The 12,402-nt window shown below is 35.4% G+C and overlaps 1 long non-coding RNA gene across 2 annotated transcripts in view; it reads left to right on the forward strand.

Moving 5' to 3' along the window:
* Positions 1–12,402, forward strand: part of LOC107504794 — a 61,751-nt gene that overhangs the window by 4,431 nt on the left and 44,918 nt on the right. For both annotated transcript variants that reach the window (XR_004955635.1, XR_004955636.1), the window contains exons 2-3: positions 3,732–3,774; positions 3,892–3,948. This is a non-coding gene — a long non-coding RNA (uncharacterized LOC107504794). The remainder of the gene's footprint in view (positions 1–3,731; positions 3,775–3,891; positions 3,949–12,402) is intronic.

Raw genomic sequence — 12,402 nt, forward strand, 5'->3', positions numbered from 1 at the left:
GTGTACAAGTATCTGTTCAAGTTTCTGCTTTCAATTCTAGAAGTAGGATGGCTGGATCACAAGGTAGTTCTATTTTTAATTTTTTGAGCTCAGAGGAACTGTCATAACTTTTCCAAGGTGGTTGCACCATCTTTCATTCCAGCCAGCAGACCACAAGGGTTTCAATTTATCTATATCCTTGCTAATACTTGCTATTTATTTATTTATTTATTTATTTATTTATTTATTGACAGTCATTTTAATGGGTGTGAGCTGATAGCTCATTTTGGTTTTGATTTGCATTTCTCTGATGATTAGTGATTTTGAACTTATTTTCATGTGCTTCTTGGCCATTTTTTTGTATTTTTTCTTTGGAAAATTGTCTATCCTAGTTCTTTGCCCGATTTTTAATTCGGTTATTTGATTTTTTGTTGTTGAGTTGTATACTAGATGAATCTATTGACTGTCCATCTTTAACAGTTATAACTCTAGATTCTCACTGTTTTCAACTAACTTTTTCATCTCTCTTTCTTTCCTTTCAAAGAACAGATAATAGCTAAATGCTATATTTGCAGTAAATTAAATCTATCAATGACTGATAGATTTTTTTTTTTTTTTTTTTGGCATGCTGGATTTTGCTGTGTGGGGTGGAAGTGAAGGTGCATTGGTCAGAGTCTGATATAATTGGATGTCCATCACTTGAGGGAAAGTGTGGAGTGGAGTGGGAATCTTTTTTCTTCTAAAGCAAATGCTTTTTCAGGACTAATTACATGCTGATCAATTTTCTAAGTACTTTATATATAGTAACACATTTAATCCTTACAGCAACAACAACTCTATGAGATAAGTACTAGTAGTATCTTCATTTTAAAATGATGAAATTGAGGCACAGAGAGAGCAAGTAACTCCCTTAAGGTCATACAGCTAGCAAGTTGAGGCCACAGGTCTCTCTGCCTTCTGTCTTCATAGTTTTTCTTCTATTATATAGCATTATCCAAGGATGCTTTTGTCTTCTTTTTCCCTCCCTCACCTTTCAATCATGCCCTTTGGAACCTATTCCATAGTAAACAGAGCCCCTATATCCTTAACATTTCTACTACACGTTTCCCCTATTTTCTGCCATCAACTGAGACCCTAGTCTTTCCTTTCATCCTTCTCAAAGGAAGTGAGTCCCTCTCACCTACCCTATGCCACTCAGGCCAGGAGTTGGGAAATAACATCTCTCTTGCTCTCTGAGGCTATTGCCAAGTCACTATTCCACCCTATCGTGTAAGATTTCCTTTGGCTTTGAGGCTCACATCTCATTCCTATGTCGTCGCTGTCATGTGTCAACCTGACGACCATCTTTGCATTCACAAATGATTTTAGCAGCAGGTTTACGACCTTTCTCTCCCCTAAATTCTGTCAACTGTCAATCTGGGTGACTCCAGTGTCCAAGAGGATGACCGTCCTGACCTACTGGCTCCTCTGATCTTTAGCTTTAAGCCCAGTGTTTTTTATTTGGCTTCTTCTTTGCCATGCTAGTCTTTCAACAGCCCTACCCTACTGTGTCATCATCACTCAGTACTGCTCTATCTTGAAAGCTCAAATTCCAATATTCTTCTAGCTCTTTTATTTCCTCACCCCCATTAGTTAGTTCATAGATGTGTCCAGATCCTAGATTCTTCCATGTCTACCCAGTCTATATCACCCTCTTCAGTGACCTCACACCCTAGGGTAATCATCTGAACTGTTTCTCATTAACATCCTTGGCAATACTTACACCTATCTTCACCTTCTTGTCTCCTGTTTGAGAGAATGAAGCATCTCTCCTTCCTTCGAATTTAATACTTCAACTTACGCCCCTCATCCACCTTCTCTGAGGTCCTGCTCTGTCCATCATTCCCTTTCCGCTGTATCTGCACTCTCTTCTATGTCCCTGTGAACATGCTCAATTATCTTCATTCTCCAGCCTTCACTTAACCCTGTACCCCATTCCAGCTTCTGTTCAATCTTGTTGCTTCCCCTTCTCTAAATTTATGGAAAGACGGTCTTACTTATCCTATTTTAACCTTTCGGCCTATCAAAATTTGGCTTCTGTTCACAAATAATTTAGGTACATGTGAGGCTGATTTAGAAACAAAGTAGTAAATGGCTGATTACTTCTACAAACTCAATGGAGGAGAAGGTCAAGTTGTCTGCCAAAAATCTAGGGCAAGGAGATGAGTGACCTTGAGGAGCATGGTAACGTTTGTAGTGCGTCTGAGAGGGAAAGAGAGTGGAAAAGGATTATCAAAAGCATCTTAATTGAAGGTTAACTGCACAATGCCTGGAACCTAGAAGATATGCAACAAAGGAGCTCCCCCTCCCTTGTCCCTTCTCTTTGGAACTCAGTTTTTTTCTTTGTAGAGCATGGAGTTAGATCAAATGATCATCAAATCCCTTCCAACTCTAACTGTCCTCATGAAACAGAATTTCTCCTAGCAATGTCTTAAGTTTGTAATTGCCTTGGAGACAAGTCTTTCAAAAACCGCTTACAAAAAGGCCTGTGTTATTTCCACAGAGTATTCTAAACGAATATCAACAAAAATGTTTTTAAAAGACATTGCAATTCATTGCATAATAGCCCATTACCTCGTTGTACCTCTTCTTGAGTAATCTAAACCAAAATGTGTGTGGTGTTATGAAGATTAAAGCGGTGATGTGATTTCCATCCAAGTTAGTATATATGCATTTCAAAAAGAATTTTGGAGTTTAACACATCAAACTTAAGACGTAACTATGATTTGACCAAATTCTTGACTAAATCAAAAAGTTGATTTTTTTTTTTTTCACAGATGGGAGCTTTTGTGGACAGAGCTGAACAAAAAAAAATATGAAAAGAATGTAGAATTCAATCAGGCGGTAAAGAGATTAGTTGAATCCAGCCTAGGCTAAGGGTTGCTGAATTCCATCTAATCAAATTAAGCTTCTATTAAAAAGGCCAGTATATTTGCTATTTCAAGAGAATGTAGCATATTCTGACCCTAAACAATTTTCTTTATGATTTCATTATAAAATGAGTAACATCTTAATTTTGAAATTTTAAGTTAAAAGGTATAAGAGATGTTGATTAAGTTTGTAAATAGAACTGGAATATTAAAGAGAACTCAGTTTATGATATTTTTAAGTTTATTTGATTAGAGTTGCAACGAAAGAAAGTTTTCGCTTGTTATGGTCATAAAGTGGTCCTATAAAACATTGGAGGCATGTAAAAATAAATTCGAGTATATTACATTTATAAATGCAGTTTTACGTAAGACTACTTAATTGATTAAATTTGTAATTGGGAGCGATTAAGCAGGTTAACCTGTCCACTGACGTTTTAGAAAAAATTGGAAAGTGATTTTCTTATTTTACTAGTTTTATAAATAGAGTGATAGTTTGGACTGAAAGTAATGAAAAGTAGGTTTTAAATTTTAATACTTTGGTAGCTTGAATATTAATTTAAGAGTCAAGTAATTAAACATTTTTTCTATTGAAAAGGCTTCCATTAGGAATAGGAAACACCAAGACAGGAAGGATGAAAATGTCTTGGGTATCTGGACAAGGAAGAGCTGTCTGGTGCTGCAAGAAAGTGGTGCCCTGGGAATGTAATGGCAGATATAATGGGGTCACTGGAGTATATTGGGTGTACTCAGTGTACCAAGGGGTGGGACTTAAAATATTTTCTCTTTCATTTTTATAATATGAATACTTTAAGAACACTCAATTCTTTATCTTTATTTTTGTAGGACACTATTTTATAGGCAACAGATCAGGATTCAACCAGACAAGGTAACACTCAAAATTGGGTGACACAGTAACTTGATGCAGAATATTGATTAATTTCTCAGCAATTGAAATGCGGCATTACCTCACTATCAAATAATTTTTTTATTTGGACTCTTCCAGAAATTCGGACCAAAAAAGAGGTAAAGAAGAGCCAAGCAGATATTCTTAAAGAATCAGGTAAAGTCAAACCCATATTTATTTGAGGCTCTCTCAATTGACCTGGACAAAATAGTGAAGTAGCAGAAGCAATTGTCTTTGTGATGCCCCAGGTTTTCTATTCTCTTTCCCCAGTTAAAGTTTTGCCTCTATCTTCTCCACTTATCAAATTGCACTCTCAGGGAGAATCTGGCTACTCGTTGACATTTTAATGTGAATTTAAGTTCAAGAGGTAGTTTTTCTCTAAGTCTCGCCTTCAGTCTACAATGGAAGTAATGGTACGAGGCATTCCCTCTAGGGGTAAATTAGTGGCCATTATCTGCACTAAGAGGATGGGGTACAGGTTGGAGAGCACCTAATGTTCATCTTCGCTGAGAGAGTTGTGTAAGAGAAAAGGGCTCTTGTAATAACTACTCTGGCACTGTGCTGGTAGATGGGATAGATGGTGGTCCTATGGCCAATAGGTCCTAAACCTGACTAGTCGTCATAATCACTTGAAGAGATTTCATTTTTTTAATTCTAGACCTGACAATCCACATTCAAATTATGATTCAATTGTTCTGGAGTGCTATTCAGGGCCAGCCCCGCTGGGAGAAGCTGCTGTAAGACCAGTGATGAGTTTACTAACCTGTACTGATTGCTTAAAGAAGAAGGTGTATACTCCATTTACTTCTTTTTATTATAACAACACAGTTATGATTTGGAGGCACAGATTTTCTCCATTTTTATGTATAAGGAAGCAGAAGCCCTAACTATTTTAGATTCTAATGATCTAAACAATTTCTGTCTTGCCTTTCTCTCTTTGTCTGTCTCAGTGATCTTTCTCTCATCCCTCTCTGTTTCCCAATAATGTTCTCATAGGCTGCCTCAGGCTCTTTTTACTGGTTATCTGTCCAAATTGTTTCTATATTCTTCAGAAAAAGTAAAACTGAATATATCCCAATTAGTTATTATTAACAAGGTGCTAATATTGTATTTTCCCCTCCTGAATGAAGTGATAGAGTATCTATGTGCCAAGCACAAGACTGGTAGTTTTACATACTTCATTTCATTCTCAGCACAGCCCTGGAAGTCTGGAGCTTGACTCAAAAAAGTTAACTCTATTGCCCAAAATGAATCTGCTCAAAACCACAAATTTTAGTTCTCTTTATCACCAGCAAACATTAATTGAGTACCGAGCACAGACAGAACACCAAGATCAGTCTAGACTATCCTGAGCTTGCTAATTAGATCATGTTGCTCTTTCTTTGGTACATTGTGTCTTGTGGTATTGATCAAAACCAACACATTAAAAATAAACCTTGAAAGCTTGAGCTCTTCTTTAAAATATTGTATTCTCTTTAATCCCACAAGTTTTACAATTTGAAAGTTTTAAAAAAGCACGAAGAATCTAAAGATCATCAATAATTCTATTAATCAGAGAAAATCGCTGTTAACATTTTCCTGTATCTCTGACCTGTTTTTTGCTACATACACATGCACATGAACTTATAGCATCCTTACTCTTTAAAAACATAAATCTGGCCATTCCAGTTTTGTATATCATTTTCTATTTTTTCCACAGTAGTTGTGGCATGTATAATGGTTGTATGGACCAGGGTTCCATTTTTTAATTGACCATAATTAACTTTTTAAATCGGTCCCTGATTGTTGATTATTTAGATTGTTTCTATTACCACTTTTGAAAACAACTCTTCTTTAAATATCGAGGCTATAGGCAAATTATTTTAAATATGTAAGGAGTCAGAATATATGTAACCATGATCCCATTCTGAAATGAACTGTATTTCACCAGAGATGACTGGGGAAATAGCAGCAAAAGCACTGATGATGAGCACTGATTGTATTTAACTCTAGGTCTAAAGCTTAAACAAAAGTGGAGAAAGGTAGGAGAATAGCATGTAAATTAGAAATAATAACTGAAAACATCAGACAAGAGAAAAGGAAAAGAGAAAGTGGAATAAGAATTCGTTAGCACATGGGTAATATATAATAATAGTAAGTGGGAGTCAAAAGATATCACTTAAAGGTCTAAATCAACTATAAGGAATAAAGGGAATTATGACCATTATAAAACAAAGTATTGGGATAAAGATAACCACTATAATAAAAATATAAATCTTCTTAAATATTGAAAAATATTACAAAAATAAAAAAGAAATATTTGCTTATATTTATAAAAATAAACATATTAAGGATAACCTACAAACTCAAAAAAATAGCCACCTAAGAGGACTGGAGGCAATAAGGGTAGAGAGGATAGAAATGGGTCTAAGATTTCTTTGAGTTACCATTTAAACAGTTTTGACTTTTGAACCACGTCGAAATTATACATAATTGAAAAATAAATCCAAAGACTAAAAAGAGCGGTGTGCATAACTTGATTAAATTCCGGATTTTTAAAAAATATATAATAAAGACCATTCTGGAGACAACTGGTCACTTTTTTCTTAAATTTTGTATTAGTTGATATTAAATCAATGTTACATGTACTGAGTGTAGTGATTGTGGCTATGAGGAGAATGTTCTTGTTATCAGGTCACAGAGGCCAAAGTATTTAAAGATAAAGTATTATAATGTCTATAATCTCATTAGAATAGGACAGCAAAAATAAGTATATACAATGAGAGTAATAAAGCAAATGTGGCAAAATACTAGCAATTGGTGAATTTATGTAAAGGTATATGGGAGTTTATTATATTGCAACTTTGACATTTTTGAAAATAAAACGTGGGCTGGTGGGCGAAATCTGCTTCATTGTAGGAAAAACGGATCTAATAAGATGTTAAGTATTATAAAATTACATGGGTTTTCTAATCACTAAAACCCAAAACACTACTTCAAAGGGACATATAAATCTATGTATTTCTTACAGCATTATTTACAATAGCCAAGATATTGAGGCAACGTGGGTGTCCATCAACGGATGAATGGATAAAGAAGAGGTGGTACATATATACTTTACTCAGCCATAAAAGAAGAATGAAATTTTCCATCTGCAATAACTTGAATGGACCTAGGTATTGTGCTGAGTGGAGTAAGTCAGATAGAGAAAGATAAATATCATATGATTTCACATACATGTGGAATCTAAAGAACAATATAAACAAAACATAAACAAACTCATAGATACAGAGAAGCTTTTGGGAGATGGGAGAGGTGTTGGGGGCGGGTAGGCGAAAAAGTGAGAGGGAATAAAAAGTACAAATTGATAATTACAAAACTGTCATGGGGATGTAAAGTATAACATAAGAAATATACTCAATAATATTGTAAAAAACTATATATAGTGTCAGATGGGTACTAGATTTATCAGAGTGATCACTTCATAAGTTATATAAATGTCTAATCACTGTGTTGTATACTTGAAACTAATATAATATTATATGTCAACTCTAATTGCAAATATATTTTTAAAATTACTTTGTAATTGGATTAAATGCTCCAATTGAAATATGAATGGATAAAGAAGTAGTGCATATATAAAATGGAATCTAAAAAAAAATAAATGAACTAGACAGGCAGAAGCAAACTAATAGATGCAGAGTACAAACTGCATCTATGGAGATGTAAAATACAGCTTTGGGAATATAGTTAATAATATTTTAATAACTATACATCGTGTCAGGCGGATGCAAGACCTATCAGGGTGAACACTTTGTAAATTATATAAATGTCAAACTACTATGCTGTATACCTGAAACTAATACAATATTGAATGTCAACTGTAACTAAAAAATTAAAAAAAATTTTTTTTAAATTTCAACAAAGCTGTTAAAAAAGTTAGATGTATATTATCAACAGGAAAACATGACACTTAGATATTAATATAAAAGTTTAACTTTTAAAAATTAATAATTAAAAATTTTAAATAAAACACATTTAGAAATTAAAATAGTATATTGTTAATATATAGATTAATATATTACTCTTAAAGTATGTTAATGAGATAATATATATTAATTGTATTAATAAAATTAATACCGATAAAATTAAAATAGAAATTAAATTAGAAATGAAATTGCACTCCAAAGGGTTCAGCAGGAATGACCATAATAAAAACTAACACAAGTTAATTTGTGGAGAATGTGATCGGAAGATCACAGCTTCTAATAGAAGTTGTCTGCATAGCTCTCCTTTCAATTGAGGAATCTTTTTTACAGCGCAGACACTCGGTCCACCAGCCTCCACCTGAGTGTGTTCAGAATGCTTTGTGAGGTAGAGAGCCCTTTGCATTGTTGCATACTGTTACTTATTAGACTGTCCTTTTTAAAAAATAAAACAAAATGAGCCTCCTCATAACTTCTGATGATTGATTCTACCTCTGAGCCTCCTTTACGTGTGACAGCCTAGCCAATATTTGAAGATTCATACTGACTTCTCTCTCTTTCCTACCCCAAAGAGTTGACTATCTTCTACCCTAAATCTTCTCATATTCTCCAATGGTTACTTAGAATACCTATTTAGATTCTCTTCAAAATTTGTTCCCCTCATTTGAATGTTTTATCTATATCCTTTTTTAATTAGGGAGCCAGACCTGGACACTACATAGAGCTTGACCTGTGTATACTAGGAAGAGAATTCAGTGTGATATATCCATAATGCTCAGTAAGAAAAATAGATGCTTTTTGAAGATGGTGGGTCTGGGACTTCTAGAAAATCAGGTTTTGTTTTGTTTTTTTAATCAGAATTCTGCACAAATGATAGTGAATCTTATGCTATCTCATGAAATACAGTTTGTAGACCACCTGTCATCAAATGAACTGAGATTATCTGTTAAAAATTAAGAACAAGGACTCCTAGCCTAGACTATTGAATCAGAATCTCTAGTTGTGGAGTCTAGGAATCTACATTTTTACTAAACTCTCCTGATACTTCTTACATACACTGAAATTTTAGAACTGTCAATATGGTGATTAAGAATACAGAATTTCCCAACTTCAAGCTCTGTGACTTCTCTAAGCTTTAGTTTTCTCATCTATAAATAAGGATAATAACTCTTTAGAGGATGATTTATTAAAATGATATGTATGTGTAGCAGACTCTGTTGCTTGTTCATTCAATTGCCATTTTTCAGCCCATCCTTCTCTTCTTTGCCTGTGGAGCCATTTTGTTTGGGTAGGGTGGTCACTTTTCCATGTGTTCAAGGAAGGTGAACCAGGGGCAAATTGTGCGCGATTGGTCTAAGATGATATTGGTGGTCTCATTCTCCTTGCCATTGATTGGTTTAAGTATGGGTAAGTGATTTAATTCTGGATAATGAGATGTGAGGGAAATCCATCTGTAGAGACTTTCTGGGTAGGGTTTTACCAACCAATAGAAAGAAATATGTTAAGGTATCTGTGTGGCACCTGGAATATTGTAGCCATTGTGCAACCACCGGAGGAGATATTAGCTGCATGCTGGGAATGGCGAAGTTGCAGGATGAATCTTCCATGATGTTGTCATGCTGCTCAACCAACCATCTCTGGGACCAGCCCCTCCTCACCAATGGTTATGAGATAGGAAATTCTACTGCTTAGGCCTGTTTTAGTTAGGTACTCTTATTTGCATTCTAATGTACATGGCACATAATGCTCTTAGCATAATGCCTAAAGCATAATATTTGCATAACAAATGGCGGCTGTCATTATTTTATTAGTAGTAGTATTAGAAATATTGGACTCGTCTATTAAATTTAAGGCAGGGATTACATTGTCAATCCTATTACAAGACACATCTCAAAAATATTTGCTTTTAGTTTACATCAATTCTCCTTAGTTTCCACTCTTTATTTAGCCTCATAAAATCATGGTAGTTCTATTATACAATGTATATCAGCTCTCTTTCCTAGCCTTGAGTTTTACATAAATATGACAAATTTGTCAGCCTTTTAAGTTTTCATTTAAATTTGGTGTTCTTTGAAAGATGATTATAATTTGAAAAGAAAGAGACAGGCTTTTATGTTGGTGGTTAGAACACACAACTACTGAGGATTATTCTGAGAACAGGACTAATTTCATGATTTGTCACAGGTGGTCCCAAGTTAAGCCCTGTAAAGGCATTTGGAAGACAGCATGTGGATTGCAAGGAGTTGGAAATTTGTCCCATAAATCCCTGGATGTTTTTGTCTGATGAGGCATCTGAGGCAGGTAGCTGAAGTTAGGTGCCTTACCCAAGGTCATTCAATGATGGTGTGACCAATGAGGTATTAGAATTCACAGTCACAGTTCCTAGAATTCCTGTGCATGACTGGAGTCTGCTACGTGATGTTACTTGGGGGCAACAGTAATTACTGTGGCTACAATATCTCCAGAGAACAAGGGGAAGGACAATGGTGGAGGCAGAGTCTGGTCTAACTCCCTTGTTTTACAGAAGAAGAAATTGACATCTATAAAGGTCAAGAGACATGTCCAAAGTCAGATGGATAACAAGGGGCAGATAAGGACTTCCATCTCATGATGCTTGATTTCCTGATTTTCCCTGTATCATTTCTGCTAAATTTCTTTTAAAATACTCTTTCCAGAATTTTATGACATGAAAGCAAACATTTGGCCTAATCGTAAAGTAGACTGCATTCTCTTATTAGACCCATTGTTTTATTTTTATTTATTCTACTGTCTTATTGTAACAGAATGTCCTGATTTCTTTGGGCTTTCTAGCAGATTTGCTAAGCCAGTGCTTACTTTCATGACTGATTTACCAAGTCTATTATTCAGTATGTCCATAATGTAAAGAGGCTGACTTTTTTGTGGCTGTAGAAACTAGCGATGTTACTTTATACTAAAATAGCATATATGAAAATTCAGGAACCATTCCTCATGACTGAACTATCATTATAGAGCACCAATTATGTGTTAAGAATCGATCTTGGTATAGCACATGCAATATGTCATTTTTATCGTTATAAACAAACTGAGTAAGTTTATGCTACTATAGCAGGTAACATTGGGCACATACCCAGGCACTCAGAAATGAATGTTCACAGCTGTTGTCATCATCAGTGTTGTTATTTTGGTGGCTCCACATGAGGAATCAGGAGGGCAGAGCTCTACTGTTTTTTGTCCTCTATAGATCTGCATTCTTACTTTCTTCAATAAGTTACACAGGTTTTCTGGACTTCACGTCATGATAGAAAGTCAAGAAGAGAGTGTATATCCTTGTGCATTATAGTGCCATGTGGAAAATAGTCAGAGATAAGAGAGAATACATGACTCTCATCCCGGGCTGGGTATTTAGAAATTCATGATGCTTTTGTGAGCCAGATCCGAAACCAAACTGCCATGTTCCTAAAAACGACTACAAAAGTCCTTTGTCTTGTTTGTGCCCATGGGATTTTGATTTATCGAGGTGACTGAATGATGACACAGAGGAGACAATACTACTGAAAGAAGAATTTATTATACTTCTCTAGAGGAGTGGGCATGCATGCCCCACAGAGCCACATGGGGAGCACCAGTTTTGATCAGGAGGCAGAATGGAATGAGAAGAAAGCCCAAGCCAATGCCTTTATTGGGTTTTCTGCAGAAAAGGCAAAGCAGGGCAGAATAAACAGCCAAGATTGGTGAGTTTCAATAATTCTGTCTGGCTCTGGGTTATGGGAGCGGTCTCTAGGTACCTTGCACCTGGTCCTAGGATGATTCAGAGCAGAAGAATCTGGCGTGGTGTGTGAAAGTTCGATGAAAAAGGTGGTTGGGGGATATGGACTCAGGATTGGTTGGGTTGAATATGAAAGTTGTGTTCATGCATAAGATGTTATCTTCAGGAATTAGCTGGCCCTGGAAGGGGCACTCTTTTCCCAGGTCTATAAGGTTCTCAAAATGTCAAAACACCATAAGACACAAAAATTTTTAAAGAGATGATTAATACGCCCTTTTATCTGGTCTCTACTTTCATTCCCTGATTCTCTGACCTTTAAAGTTCTCTGAAAATAGATGAGATCATAGGCATCAATGTCAAGGGCATAGGTCAAGCAGTTTTTGATAGAAAAGCAAGACTTGTATGCTCTGGTGGATGATGCTAAAAATAGCCTGTAGTGTCACACAAGTAGTGTCATACAATCTGATTACAGTCTACGTGGAGAAAAGAAAAAGAGAGGCAATGATTAAGAAAAGAGTTGGGAGAAAACCTACTGCTGCCCACTGTATCTTTAGTAGTGCTGCCAGGCAACCAGCAAATTCTTGACATCAGTCCCATAGCTGCCTGTTGATGATTTAGAATCTTCAGTTTGCCATTTTAGAAAGGAGTCTGTAAAACTACAGATTTCGCCATGTAAAATGAGACAAAGGCAAACACCACTTAACTCCCACCTACATGAGAGCATTTCTGTTGTTAATTATTTACTGTACCTGATTTTCTTTTAAGCCAGCTATGTTTTTTTTTTTAGCACATATATAAAATTTAAAAGGCTGAATTAAATCTCATAGTGTAGTATTTTATAGCTATGTGTTAACTGATGCACATACTCCTGAGCCTTGAGCTAATATATTATAGAAT

The sequence above is a fragment of the Rousettus aegyptiacus genome, unplaced genomic scaffold, assembly GCF_014176215.1.
Source record: "Rousettus aegyptiacus isolate mRouAeg1 unplaced genomic scaffold, mRouAeg1.p scaffold_m13_p_2, whole genome shotgun sequence".
NCBI lineage: Eukaryota > Metazoa > Chordata > Mammalia > Chiroptera > Pteropodidae > Rousettus > Rousettus aegyptiacus.